This window comes from Adiantum capillus-veneris, chromosome 5 (genome assembly GCF_014529385.1).
Source record: "Adiantum capillus-veneris isolate H3 chromosome 5, ASM1452938v2, whole genome shotgun sequence".
Classification (NCBI taxonomy): domain Eukaryota; kingdom Viridiplantae; phylum Streptophyta; class Polypodiopsida; order Polypodiales; family Pteridaceae; genus Adiantum; species Adiantum capillus-veneris.
In genome coordinates, this window is record NC_140935.1 from 26,639,735 (window position 1) to 26,654,858 (window position 15,124).

Sequence of the window (15,124 nt, forward strand, 5' to 3'; positions counted from 1 at the left end):
GTCCCAAATGTTGGTTCGACAGTAGCCATCAGAGGCCTACATATAGGCATCTCGGTGGAGCACCTTGAGGCAGCCCACCAGGGTGCCCTTGTGGCCAGCCCTTTGCCATGCGCATCTGGCCTTGCAAAAACCAGTTTTACTAGCGTTTCAGCAAGACCATTCTAGTGTTTTGGGAGGCAACAACCTAGCGTTTTTGGCACGTGACAGGGGAAGCCTAAGAGCGTGGTTTGTAGATTATTCCTTGCGTTTCCTCCTCAAGACACCCTCGTGTGTTCGATCTCAGGCTTAGGCAAAGCATCTCCTTGATAGTGCGAGCCTAGGAGAGCACAGATAGTCGACCATCTAGAGGGCAACCGTCCAATGGCCATCTAGAGGGTGGGAGTTGCCAAAATATCTCTCCAAATATGGGCGGGTGCCAAGAGGAGGAGCACACCTGAGGGTTGGATGCCCATGTGAGACCCTATCACAATGGTCTTGTGTGTAGGAGCAGTTGGCAGTGTCAATAGAAATCATAGTTGTGTACACCTCGCGTCTGTCCAGTTGGCATGTCAGTGCACCACCCTTGGTCACTTGTATGAGCAGATTGTTATCAGCATGAGAGCCTTTCCTCTCTTTCTCTCTCTCTCTCTCTCTCTCTCTCTCTCTCTCTCTCTCTCTCTCTCTCTCTCTCTCTCTCTCTCTCTCTCTCTCTCTCTCTCTCTCTCTCTCTCTCTCTCTCTCTATCTATCTATCTATCTCTCTCCATTCACCGGCACAGAAATCACCTCCCCCCGCAAATCCGCCAAGTAAAAAGAAGTGGGTCCGCATGCTTTAAAAATCCAGAATGGCCACAACCATCGTAATTTTAGCTTCCCAGGCATCTTCCCAAGATGAGAATTAAATACCAGGACCAACTGTCCCCGTAAAAATTGTCGTGCTTTAGGGCGATCCAGCCATTTCTTTCACCTGGACTGCAAATCTTGCAACACCGCAAAATTGCGCAATCGCTCTTCATCTAATTCCTGTAAAACATCCAATCGATAAATTACAGAATCTTCCGGAAGAAGCTTATCCACAATCAGCATCCGCAAACTCGGAACCACATCCTCCACTAGGGTAATTGCCTCCATACCAAATGCCAATTTGAAAGGAGTCAATCCTATTGCCACTTTATAAGCTGTCCGATACGCCCATAATGCTGAAGGAAGTTTCACATCCCAATCCGTTCTATGCATATTCAATGACTTTGTTAGAATACGAACCAATTGCTTATTAGTGGATTCCGCCTGCCCATTCGCTTGAGGGTAATATGGAGAAGATTTCCTATGCAATACAAAGTTAACCGTAGCATTCTCTCCATCACCTTATTCAAAAAATGGCTACCCCGATCACTAACCAGCTCAATAGGGCAACCATATCTGGAAAAAACATCCTTATATAAACACCCAGCCACAAAAACTGCAATTATTTTTCAAAGGCATTTGTAGCATAATCCGTGGCTGTCAAAATATACTTATTACCCGTGTGAGCTACCACTAGTTTAAAAGGCCCAATAAAATCCAATCCCCACTTTTGAAAAGGTTCCAAAGGCAATACCAGCTAAAAAGGCATTCTGGACATTTTAGTGGGTTGTCCCAACCGCTGACACACATCACACTGTTGCACATAACTTCTCGCATCCTGAAACAATGTACGCCACCATAATCTTGATTGTACAACTTTCCTAGCCGTGATCAAGGCTGCAAAATTTCCCCTTGCAATGCCGGTATGGACTTCCTCCAAAACCGCTTCTTGTTCTTGTGGTAGAACACGTCGGAGCAAGACCTCTGCAACCGTGCGATAATAGAGCTTCCCCATAATAATCTCAAAATTCCTGGTTCTGATAGCCATCCGTTTCCTTTGATGACTTGACAAGAATGAAGGCATTTCTCCACTGTCGAGAAAATGAAACATCTCCTCATACCAAGTCCATGGAATGCTGGGTATGGCCCTTGGTTGTTGTGTAACTATCATATCATTCGCAACAGCTCCAGTTAAAAACAGAGACGCATCCGGAAATTCATCAGCGACCCCTGTCTCGACGGCTCACCGGAATCTAACCTGGATAGGTAGTCAGCCACCGCATGTTGGGCTCTTGGACGATGTATGACCTCAAAATCAAATTCCTGCAACAAGAGCACCCATCTGGCCAATCTGCCTGTCAAGTTCTGCTGGTGCACCAGATATAAAAGGGCCGAGTGATCCACATGAAAGAAAAATCAACGGCCCAACAGATAATTCCGAAATTTTTTCACTGAATAGATAATCCTTAAACATTCTCTTTCAGTCACTAAATAATTCATTTTTGCGGATGATAATCTTCTACTGGCGTAATAGACAGGTCGGAACCACCCTTGACTTTGTTCTTGCATCAGCACACTGACAATGGCCTGGTCCAAAGCATCCACAAATACATGAAAATCCTGACCCCAATTTGGAGGAATCATAATTGGAGCTTTGGACAGCTGAAGTTTTAATTTCCAAAAAGCCAAGTCACATTCCTCCGTCCGTTCAAAATCCTTAGAATGTGCTGCCTGATTAATAGGGATCGCCAAATGTGTGACAAACCTCAAATGCCTCCCATGCCAACGAGCTTGACCCAAAAAAACTTGACACTGCTTTGAATTCACCGGTGGAGGCGCTTCCATAATTGCGGCTATTTCATCCGGATCCACGGAGATGCCATCCTCATATATTATATGACCCAATAACCTTCCAATACTGACTGCAAATGCACATTTGAGAGGATTTAAACTGAATTTTACCTCTCGACATTTCATAAAACATAACCGCAATTGTTTCAAATGCTCCAGCTCTGCTCCAAAAACACTGAGATCATCCAAAAAAACCCACATAAAATTTGTCAAATAGGGACCAAAAATTTGAAACATATCCTTTTGAAAAGTTGAGGGCGCATTGCTTAATCCGAACCACATCACTATGCATGCAAAAACGCCCCATGCTGTGATAAAGGTTGTTTTAGGCTGATCTCGCAATGCCATTCTAATTTGGTTATATCCACTAAACCCATCCAAAAAAGTATACATCTCATGCCCTGCCACATCATCCAAAATAGAATCCAGAAATGGAAGAGGAAAGGGATCCAAAACTGTAGGTGCATTCAGCTTCCGATAATCCACACAGATTCGAATTTGCTTGTTTTTCTTTGGTACCACCACAATGGGAGAAATCCACTCGGGATTATCAATAGGGGTAATAAAACCCACTTCCAAAAGACGATCAATTTCCACATTAACTTGCTTTGCCACATTAGGATTCATCCTATAAGAATGCTGCTTCACTGGCACCACATCCGGTTTCATGTTGAGAGTATGCTGATAAAACTTTGGATCCAATCCTTTCATATCCGCATATTCCCATGTGAAAACATCTTTAAATTTTGTCAGTAAGCCAATCAAGTCTCCTCGAAAACTTGCCTCAAGCTTCTTATTAATATAAATGGACTGAGATTCCGCTTGTTCCCCTAGAAAGACCTGCTCCAATTCATCTTCCTTCACCCGTGTAATTTTCCCCATCTGTGCTTCAAACGCACATTCCTGCTTAATAATATCCTCCAATGATTCGGGACTAGGCCAAGCTTTCTGTTGCACCCCTGTCTTGGGTGAAACTCTTGTAGCCCCGAGAGATTTCCCCTCCGGAATCATACAAATGTCGATGAGGTCCAAGGAAACTAAATCCGGGTTAGCCTTCAGAAATTGTTCCTCTTCATCTTCTTCTAATCCTTCTACCATATTGATTGTTTCTGTTATCACCAGCCATGCTGCCTGAACAGGTTGCCTACATGTTCCCAACATCACGCGAACTTTCATGTGACCCTTTTTAACTGAAAGCATATTTGCTTCCCAATTGTGCTTTACCCTGGCTTGTCTTAACCGTGGTCTCCCCAAAATAATGTGGTAATCCTGGCTATGATCCTCAATATTCAAGACTACCAAAGAATTAGCAAAAGATAGACCAGCTACATCCAGAACAATGCCCCGAAGTAATCCGACTGGATGTGCTCTTCTTTGATCTTCCATACGGACTACAAAGGGTGCAGGTTCCCAATCACTGAGTCCAAAACGCTCGCAAGTTGCTTGAGCAATAATATTTACACCCACTCCTCCATCTAATAGTACCTTGTTAATGTATGTACCATGATATCTGATTGAAATCTCCGGAATACAGGTATCCGTGATCCTATTTGCTGGCAACGGGGCTGACTCATCCCCCTCGCCTTCAGCTATCGCAATGTCCACTTCCCTCAGCTCTTTGGACTTCTGGCTTAGCAAGGCATTATGAAAATTCGGGACCAATTTCAGTAGTGAACCCAAAGATACTTGTATTGGCGATTTGAGGATCTCTTTCCAACCTGAATTCCAATCATCCCCTTCCCTAGTATCTTCCTTGTTTCTGTCTTTCACTTCGTTTGTTTCCAGACCAACGGTCGATGGTCCTGATGATTTCACTGTTGGTGCTAACTGTGGTATCCAAGTCACAGTCTTTTCCCGTACTTCTTCTTGAGTCGTCCAATTCGGAGGCTTACCATCGGTTGTTGGAACCACATGTTTACCAGATCACGTGATTAGTGAAACCACCGGATCTGACTCCTCCAACCCTTCAATCTAGACCATAGCCACACTAGGCTGTTTTCCCGCAGCACGTTCCTGCTTCTTCCAATCATATTCCATAGCTTCTGAACACTCTGACTGCCAATGCCCATCCCCCAAACAGAAAAGGTAGGTTTTGGGTCGATTAGGATCTCGGCCACCTCTCCCGCGACCTCGACCCCCTCCTTGACCCCGTCCCCCTGCTTGTCCTTGAAAGTGCGCTTCTGATGTATGAGCATGAGCCATCGCCACCGCAGGCTCTTGTCCCTGCCCTGACTATGGTGGGTGCCATGTAGAAGAATCTCGACTCCTACGATCCCGACCATTGAAGTAGCATTCCACTGTATTGTGAGTGTTGGCCGTGCAGATCGCACACCATTTCTGATTCATTGCACACTCTTGAGCAGCATGTCCCAGATTTCGGCATTGAGTACACCATAGTTCGTTCAGACTTTTAACCACCGCTGCAAATTCTGACGAGCTGGATAGAACACCTCTCCCTTGACGCTGGGATTTTTTCCGAGGTGCCTCCTCCGATTCTTTCCCTGAATCCCTGCTACCTGAGTTTGAGGAATCTGATTCTGCAGTCGCCGACTCCGAACTATCACTACCACTTCCCTGAGACTTCCGATGAGATTTCTTCCGCTCTTTTTTCTTTGATTTCTTTGGGGATTCCATATCCTCCAAAACTTCTCCTGCTACAACAGCTCTGGCAATTACATTATCCAGTGGAGTAGTTACCTTATCCACTATTGCCATAGCAGTTCTATGATCCTTATTAAGTCCGCGCAGAAAATAGGCATTCAACACTTCAGCTGCTGGCCATTGTACCTGAGGTACCCGCTGCAAAAGCATCTGGAATTTTGCAGCATAGTCCTCCACTGGCAACGACTTTTGACGCAGCGTATGAAGCTTTTCCAGATGCTGAGGGACCGTCTTTTCCGTTCTGAACCGTCGCAAGAAAGCTCTGGATCCTTCGACATACGTCTGGAAATGATCATAAGGGTATTCTGACAACCATTTCGCGGCTTTCCTTGAAAGTGTAGATTCAAACACTGATTGTTGATAAAGAGGAATCACCACCCCAGGGTGATTCAATCCATACACTTTATTGAATTGTCGCAAATGTGCATCCGGGTCTTCCTTGGAAAGACCTCTAAAACGGCTATACTTAATTTGAGGTTGTGCCATCGTCCCCTGCCCAACTGTACTCCCTCCTGGAAAAAGCCGACGAACAATAGGAGGTGGGGACAATGGCGGCGAAACCCCAGAACTGCTTACCGGAGACGATGGTGGAGCAACATGGGTAGGTGAGGGTGACTGCACAGCAGGAGGACATGACTGGCTACGTGGAGTACGCCGCACACGCCGAATGCGTCTACCACGCACCGGACTTGATGATGGAGATACATGTTCCTCAGCCTGTGGTGTAGAAAAAACGAATTCATCCGAACCGCTTCTCCTCTGACGTCTTCCCCAAATTGGAACCACCGGGTTAGGAGGACCCTGCGACCTAGTGCGCATGCATATTCACCGCAGGCCGCCCATCGCACATCGTGGTCGCCAAATGTAATGTCTATGCCCGCACAGAGCAATAGGCATTACAGGAATGATTACCCGCACACTACCTTACATTATTCAATCAGCAGAACACAGGAAGACAGAACATAAGACAGACTACAACAAATAGAACATTGCTTCCTCATTGATGTATATCAGAACATAGAGTACAAGATAGACGATGTATTTGATAACATGAACATTAGTGATTATACCAAAGACAGGTATGCCCCTCATATACAACCGCTGCTCCACCGCAGATCAAGAATGGTGCAGACCCCCATCCTATCTTATGATATCCTATGAATAACTGCTCCCAAGGCCGCATGACTCCTAGTCCGCAATGTCTAGACCTCCGCAGGACCGCACTGTGCGGCTTATGCCGTAACACTTTTGTACCAGATTGTGGATTATGGATGACAGAGAGGGATCTCTTTTCTTCTACAAGTAGAGGATTCTCTTTGATTTTCCATTGTCCATCTAAGAATAGAAGTTCCAGTTTCAGTTTCAAGAGTCTCTTGCTCATCTGGTGCTATGCAGCAATTCAGGTGCATAATCCAGTGCATGTGTTGGAGTTGGCTTTGACAGGTAGAGGGGGATACTTCTAACTCCACAACGACTTCTGGTTTGATCATCCAACTTCCTTGGATGAGGTTTAGAGGTGGATCATGTGGTGCCAGACCCTTAGCCGACAATGAAAAAAATTGGATGGAGGTTCTGACGTAGTGTGGATTTCTTCTTTCTCCATGTTCTCTCCTTCTCCAATGGTAGTGTGACCCTACAGATTTGGTCATTCCCTTTCCCTTTTGTGAGCTAGTTAGCACCAATTTTGGGACAGGTTTGCAACCTATTATGGGCAGTTTTTTATTGATGATCGACAGGAGATTTGTTGAGATCCTTTCAATGATAGGTTTACACATAGTGTCGATAGTTGGTGGGGGCATCTAGTTCCTACTCCTACAGTCAACAACATTTGGATGCTCCTTCCATACATCCCTTTGGAGATCTCCAACCTTGGGGGTAGCTCTTAGGTGCAGATTTAGCCATGGTTGGCTAGTACATCAAATTCTTCCCTTGTAGTTTTTTGCCCAGCTTTCTGGGATGTTACAAATTAGCTCTTCACGGGCTTGTTCTCCAAGCCAGTTCCTTTACTCTCCCTTTGACTATTAGTGTCATGTTGTGTATTGGATATTCATTGCACAATCTAATTGTGGGTATGTTCTCTTCAGCACAAGTACAAATGACAATTTTTTATGAAGATTTTAAGGAAGCAAGTTACAAACATGAGAATATATGTGCTTTTTTGAGTTTGTATGCAGTTTGGCATATTGTATTGGATTGTACCTACACAATTGATCTTGGCAGATGCAAAGATGTGGCAGACAATTGGTTTGATCTCAGGGAGTTTTGATGGAGTATCTAGGTTCTTATTGGACCCCGACGGCTTCTTTGGCAAACATGATCCTCAGGTGATGACCTTTCAGGTCCTCCTATTCTTAGCAATCCGAGATAACTGATGGTGTTATTCCCTTTGATTCTCGAGTTCCGTGAGATTCAGATCTTGTTATTCAGTTAGAAAGGAAGCAGTTTTACTCCAGGTTATCTCATATTTCTTTCTGTTGACACTCATTCTCTTTTCCCAAGATTTAGCAGGAGGGGGGCTTCCTATCTTGCACCCCCAGAGGTCCATGATTCTCAACTTTAGCTTTGGAACTTTCAATGACAATGTTTGCTCTGTTCCAACATGGAATGGAGTCAGTTTTTACCTCAGAGCGTACTTTTGAGGATACTTCTCTTTCAAAGGGGGCCTCTAGGTTATTATCCTCACGTTTATTGCAAGGATCAACCCGGATCGGCTTGGCGTTTTGCACTTAGAAGCCCAGAAATTTTCATTGGCATCAAATCAGCAAGTGCATTTTTGACAAGCACCTAGAAAAGCTGACCAAACTGGAGATAATCAGATTCAATGGCCTCATAGTAATTGCTCTCATAGTTTTATCAAAATCCCTTGCCTACCCAAATAGGTCGACCAAGCAAGTGTAGTCCTCTTTATCTGGTATAATTCCATAAGCTTCCATTATGCTATCAAAATCAATTGGCCCTCATCTAATAGGAGTAGCCTTGAGTGGCTACAACCATGGAGCACATTAAGAAGAGTGATGTGGCCTTGTCTTGCATCCAACAAAATCAATGAGCCTTTCTTAGCATATCCTCCTATATGAGAATTCCAAGAGATTTCAATTCAAAAAAAAAAACACTCTTTATCTTCTTCAAACAGCCTAGTGCTTCCTTGCCATAGCCATGTTGGGCATATCCTGCAATCAACATGCTCCAAGAGATTGCATTTTGGATAAAAAGCTTTTCAACCACTTTTTTAAGGCACCATAGTTGGCATACATTGATTAAAGCAACACCAACCATGGCACATATGTCCTACATCCAATGGCGAAGAGTTTCAAGGTGAATTCTCCACCCATGTGAAAGTCTCACGTAAGAAAGATGCCTTTATGGTGCAAGCAGCAAAGATTCCAAAAAAGGCCTTCCCTTTTATTTTGGTGAAACATTTTGGAGCTTAAATCTCTGGTCCTTGTTGGGATTATCCTCCTATAATTACATTCTAAGAGATTTCATTTCTCCAAAAATCCTTACGTTAAAAGAGCCCACATATTCTGTGCTACAAACATGCGGGGTATATCCTGCAATCGTTGCATTCCAAGAGACAATATTCTAGACAAGAAGTGCAATAAGTGTTCGTGTGAAGGCACCACATTTGGCATACATATTAACAAAGCCCCCTATGAACGTCTCATATAAGCAGGGATTTGATATTTAAGTAATTACCACAAATTTTGTGTGATCACAAGGTCTTATTGACACATTTACATGATTACACTTAACATGATCACAAAGAATCCGGTTTAGGGCGACCTGGAAACCCACTAAAATCCCGCTGACTTTTAAGTTTTCATGCGGGCCCGCCGAGGAAACTAAAAAGCCCGGTGGGGCCGCAGAATTATATATGCAGGGCCCCAATCAGGCCCGTTGGGGTTATTGTTTGAATAATCTTCACACACACACACACACACACAGATCGACGACCGCCTTTGCAGGTACGTCGAGAGGAGAGAGGAAAGAGGGAGAGAGGGGGTCGTGTGGGAGCCCACAACTTGGGTATGTGTTGTGTGTGTGTATGTGTTGTGTGGTAGCGTGCCTTTTATGTATTGCATGGCAATCATAAGGTGCCTTACCACACAATGGGAGTGTGTGCATAAGCTGTCCTATGGAATAGTGCTTACCACGGGGGCATCACCTCGGTGACATGGGGAAGATGGTGTCCTTGTGGTCTCTCAAATGCTTTGCAATTGTAGGTGCCTGAGGATGTTCACATTTCTTACAACTCTTTTTAATGCTACCCAAAAAATGGTCCCTAATACGTGGTGCACCGCTTGATTTTATTGTGAGACAAAATTTACATTGCCACTCCATATATCGGCCGCATATGTTGTGAGCATAATCCCACTCTTTGCCATGAGCTTTTTTATTCTTTGGCTTCTTCGTACCACTTGTGCCCATATTTTGCTCCATTGCTATTAAATTAAAACTGAAGACAAAAGAATCAGATGTTCAGTTTTTAAAACATTTTTCTTATTTTCAATATATATTAAAAACCCATTCACTATGAAAGTAACCAAAACTGTACAATATGAGATTTTCAATGCACACTAGTCAATCCACATATCGATCACCTACGTTGTGAGCAAACATACACATTGCAATGCACTCTATGCACGGCATAATAACTGCAAGAATGCTATAAATTTTTCAATGCAATTATTATTATGATGATTAATTATATGTCCACTTTGATTTGCAAACAATAAAACACATCTAATTTCAAATTCTACAAAGAATAATCAACTTCCGCATTGAACGATGTCAGTTGCACTAATAATCTTTCATAATACATAATGCACTTTCTGTATAAACCAATGCATGAACTAACGCAAATAAATCTTCAATATAATCACACAATTGGGAACTACTTGTAAAGTGAAGGATTGTAGCCCCCTTATGCAATCAATTCAATATATAAAAGTTATTTTCACCCAATTAAGGATTATACCTCCTATATTGTGGAGTGACAGTGTATATCAACTCAAATCTATGATGGTGAAAAATGCAAGACTTCAAGGTTCTTTACATGCCCATTACACTAGTACAGGACAACCAACCCTTGACTATCGACTCGTCATTTACATATGCTCATCCTCTACAACCAATCACAACCCTCATTTGGACGAATGGCTTTGTCGCAATGAGCATGACTCTCCAAATTTTCAATTGCTTTGGTTTTGTACCATTATGTTCGGTAAAGGAATTAAATTTTTTAAAAGTGGTTACCGAATTAAGAATCACGTTCAACCCAAAAAAAGGACTTGTGACTCTGTAACCTTAGGTCAACTCACAAGGAGATGGATATACCCCGGCACTCGGATACACTCTCCAAGGATTTGCTTAGCTAAAGGACCGTGGTAAGCACATGCCACACTGTTTACTATATATAATTACTCCCGCCGGGCAAAATCAAATGCCCAAAGGACCCTCCGGGAAAGTTAAAGAGCCCGACAGGATCCACAGGGGAAAATGAAAAGTCCGACGAGCTAACTGGCTCCATGGGTTTTTGCAGTTCATAATCAAAGTCACGTTAACAATTAACGTGATCACGTGATTTTCTTGTGTAATTACTAGAGTTATTAACGTAATCACACGATTTGTGATTATGTCAATGAAATCCCTGCATGTAAGGCTATAGCCTTCAAGTCCCAAGCATAGGGGATTCCATAATAACCTTCCCTTTGCAGTGGCCAACATGATTATAGAAATCTTGTGAGATGCACATCGTTAGTTTTTGAAGGTACACCACCCTTAGCATAAATGTCAACCAATGAAAATTGTATTTGCATTCAATAAAAATTTCCCACAATAGAAGCAATTGTTTTACATGGTAGGTGCCCTCACTTTGCGTCAACCAATATCAGCTCATACCTTTCTCGATCATCTCTTTTCGAGCATATCCTCCAATGAAGTGCCATTCACAAACTATATTTGGAGAGAAATACTCACTAATAAACAGCCCATTGCTTCCAAGCCCTTCCCCTAATTTTCATGTCCTACAATCATTATCATCCAAAAAGCTACATTTTAAGAAGAACACTTCGATGAGAACAACCAAGAGCTTCTTTGCCAGTCCATAAGGAGATTGGTAGTCAAGGTTTGTGAAACAAAATACATCATGCCTCGCATAGCTTTGGTTGACATTTTTTAATTTAGTGTATGTTTCAAACCACCAGAAGTGTATTCTCTTGAAATTCAATCATTGTAGGATCTTCTCAACACAAGTTTCAAGTTCAATCAGTTATGCTAACATAGTCAATGCATGTAGTTCGTAAGGTATGAGAGATTAGGATGAAAGATCTTCTGAGAATACCAGTTTAGAGAATAAATAATGCTCCTATGAGTATGATGCGTATGCATGCCAAAATGTTTTTCCATAAGACTACTTGCAAAGATTGTGAAAATAGTCCACTGCTTCCTAAACCTTCCTTTGGTTGGCATATCTCATAATCATCACCATCCAAAAGGCTACATTTGAAGAAGAACACTTCCTTTGGTTGGAATATCTCATAATCATTACCATCCAAAAGGCTACATTTAGAGAAGAACACTCCTTTGCATCCAATGAGAGCAACCAAGACCTTCATGGGTTATCCTTGTTGGCCATATCTTTCAATTATTGCATTCCAAGAAACACATGAAGATCAGAAAAGAGTTTGGCTAACTTGTTGCTATGAAGTGCTACAAAAAAATAGTCACTTTACAACTACCACTAACAGTCCACAACTTCCTCTGCTAGGTGTTGCATTTGGCATACATCTCAACCACAACACTGGCAAGAAACATTGTGTTTGCATCCACCACAGACGGCCCAAATCTTCCTCACACAAAACTTCCCAAAGCGCTACCAAGAAACGCTCAATCTGTATGCATCCCTAGCATTCCACTTCTTCAAGTGGGCATTGCTAAACATACCCTCCAAAACTTGAAATTAATGCACTTTGAAGTGACAACATCCTAGATACAAAGCTTAGCAAGAACATCTTTTGTTTCATAAGCAGGATGCACTTGTGTACATATCAACCAAAGCCTTACCAAGTGTGACATGTTTTCTCAATAACCAGCAATATTCTCTCTCTCTCTCTCTCTCTCTCTCTCTCTCTCTCTCTCTCTCTCTCTCTCTCTCTCTCTCTCTCTCTCTCTCTGTGTGTGTGTGTGTGTGTGTGTGTGTGTGTGTGTGTGTGTGTGTGTCTGCACACACACACACACACACACACACACACACAATTTTTGCAAATTTGTACAACTTAACATGCTCCCTAATAGATATTTTAAATTTTATCATTTTTTAATAATACTGACTATTTTTTCATTTTCATTTCAATGTTTTCTAGTATCAGTTTTTTAAGTAAAGTAATTGGACTATTACTCACAACATTCAATATCAAGGTATTTATAAATCTTTAACCTCCAATTAAAGCATTTGATCATATACTCTGTAATCAAGATTAAAATATCATCAATAAAAAGAACAAAAAATTTCACAAAAGAAACTCACATTGCAATATCAAAAAAGAAAATGTCTACCATCTATTTTAAGTCTACGTTGAAAGATACAATCAATTGGGATATTTATTGTGGTAAAACTATCAAAATACTCTGTTATTGCAACACATATGGGTCAGGTGAATTAAAAGTACATAGTAAGAACTTATTAGAAATCAATATAAATAATAAAAATGTAATACCACCACTATTTCATTTATCAAATCCATTTTTAGAAATGATTGTAGTTAATAATCATACAACTAAGCAAATAAACCTATGCAAATTATGTTATAATACATATCCTGATAGAGCTTAATATACTTTATTTTATGACCCATATTATTTGAGATCCATATTTACCATAAATAATTTATCGTTATAATTACTTTCAATAGTAGATGTTTCAATCAATGTAACTAAAACATATAGTAGTATTGCATTTGCTATTATTTCTTCAACGAGTATACTTGATAATCCATTAGTAGTTAATATATTAGATTATATTTTAACAACACATATTAGTACACTCCTTCTTTGTTAGAAGTCTTTCAATATAATATACACCACAACCCTATTTTACAACAATACTTAACAATGGGTGAACGAGCCAATCTTAAATTAGGTCTTAACGTTATAAGCAATATCAAAATTTTACAAGATCATAGTGCATATAACACGTTTGATCTAATGACTATAACGCATAAAACATTTACATGGCATTGCTTGAACGAATAGATTATTTTCCTAAGCAAAAAAACAATCACACAAAAGACCTTCGTGATGTTGGAAATACTATACCACAATGCAAAACTTCACCTAGTGAACAAACATTACAAACAACATTAGATGGATTGAATGACAAAACATCCATATCAATAGAAAAAGAGATATTTCCATATCTATTTCCATTTGATATAGGAGCTTATGATGGAAAAATGACATTAGATAACTACCTAAGAATGAGAATTTCAGCTTTATTTAAAATATTTACTTTACCTAAGCCATACATTTTAGTCATGTATCAATTACGACAATCGTTAACGTTGAAAAATATGTTAAATACTTCTATTACAAAGTTAAATAGTTAAACTAAGAAAAAAATATCCACAACTAGTTGAAGAAGAGGTAATTTGACATGTAGTAAAATTTGATATTCCAAGTACAATACCAACATATCCATCATGGCATTGAAGAAACTTAAATGACTTAATGACCATGGTAGACTATTATGGATTACCAATGTTATTTGTCACATTAACATCTGATGAAGTTTTTGAGACACAACAAATTGAAACAAATCAAATGGAAAATTTATTAAAAACCTTAAACATAGAATTTACATGGGAAGATTGTCCAATAGAATGTACTGTACTTTTTCATATATGATTAAAAACATTTAAAAAAATTATACTACATAAATATAGCCTACTTGGAAAAGTAGATTACTATCTTATACATTATGAAATTCAAAATCGAGGGTCAACTCATGCTCATATCATGTTATGGATCCACAAACAAGACATAGAAGAAATATGTTCGCAAATTGATGCTCACATCCCATATCTTCTCAATTGGGAAAGATAGCCTAAAAATTCAAAAGAAAGAGAGCTATATAATATGGTTATTTGAAACCAAAAAATAGATGTACAACTACTTGTAAGATCAATTGTAACAATAATCAACATAAATGTAAATACGGTTTTCCTTCCCTATTCAAACCTCTTTTTATCCTTTATTAGATGAAAATACACAAAGATGGACCTATTTTAGAACTACTTTAGAACATAGAAACATAGTTCCATACCATGCTGGTATATTAAGACTATGGAAAGCTCATAAGAATATAAAAAAAGTTACAAACATAGGGCTATTATACTATTTACTTGAATACATTTTAAAAATAGAACCAACGGTCAACTAAATTTGAATTCAAAAGATGTTGAGGCATTAAGTTTAGAATATTTAGATCCTCTGAAATTAAAAATCATTTCAACCCAAGTACTATCAAACCTGTATCTTGTACAAAAGCAGCATTTGCATGTGCATGTGCATGTGCAAGCATTTGCATGCTTTCACATCCCAAAAATTCAAAGTAGCGAGGTTGTACATTATATAGATTCTTCATCGCTTAAACTCATATTAATTTAGAACCCATTACGTTCTAGAAAAAAATCCAAGATTTAAATACAAAAGTTACTTCATAGACACATTAGGACACTATATATACAAATATAAGCGATTAATAAGATTCATTGATTTTCATCCAACACATC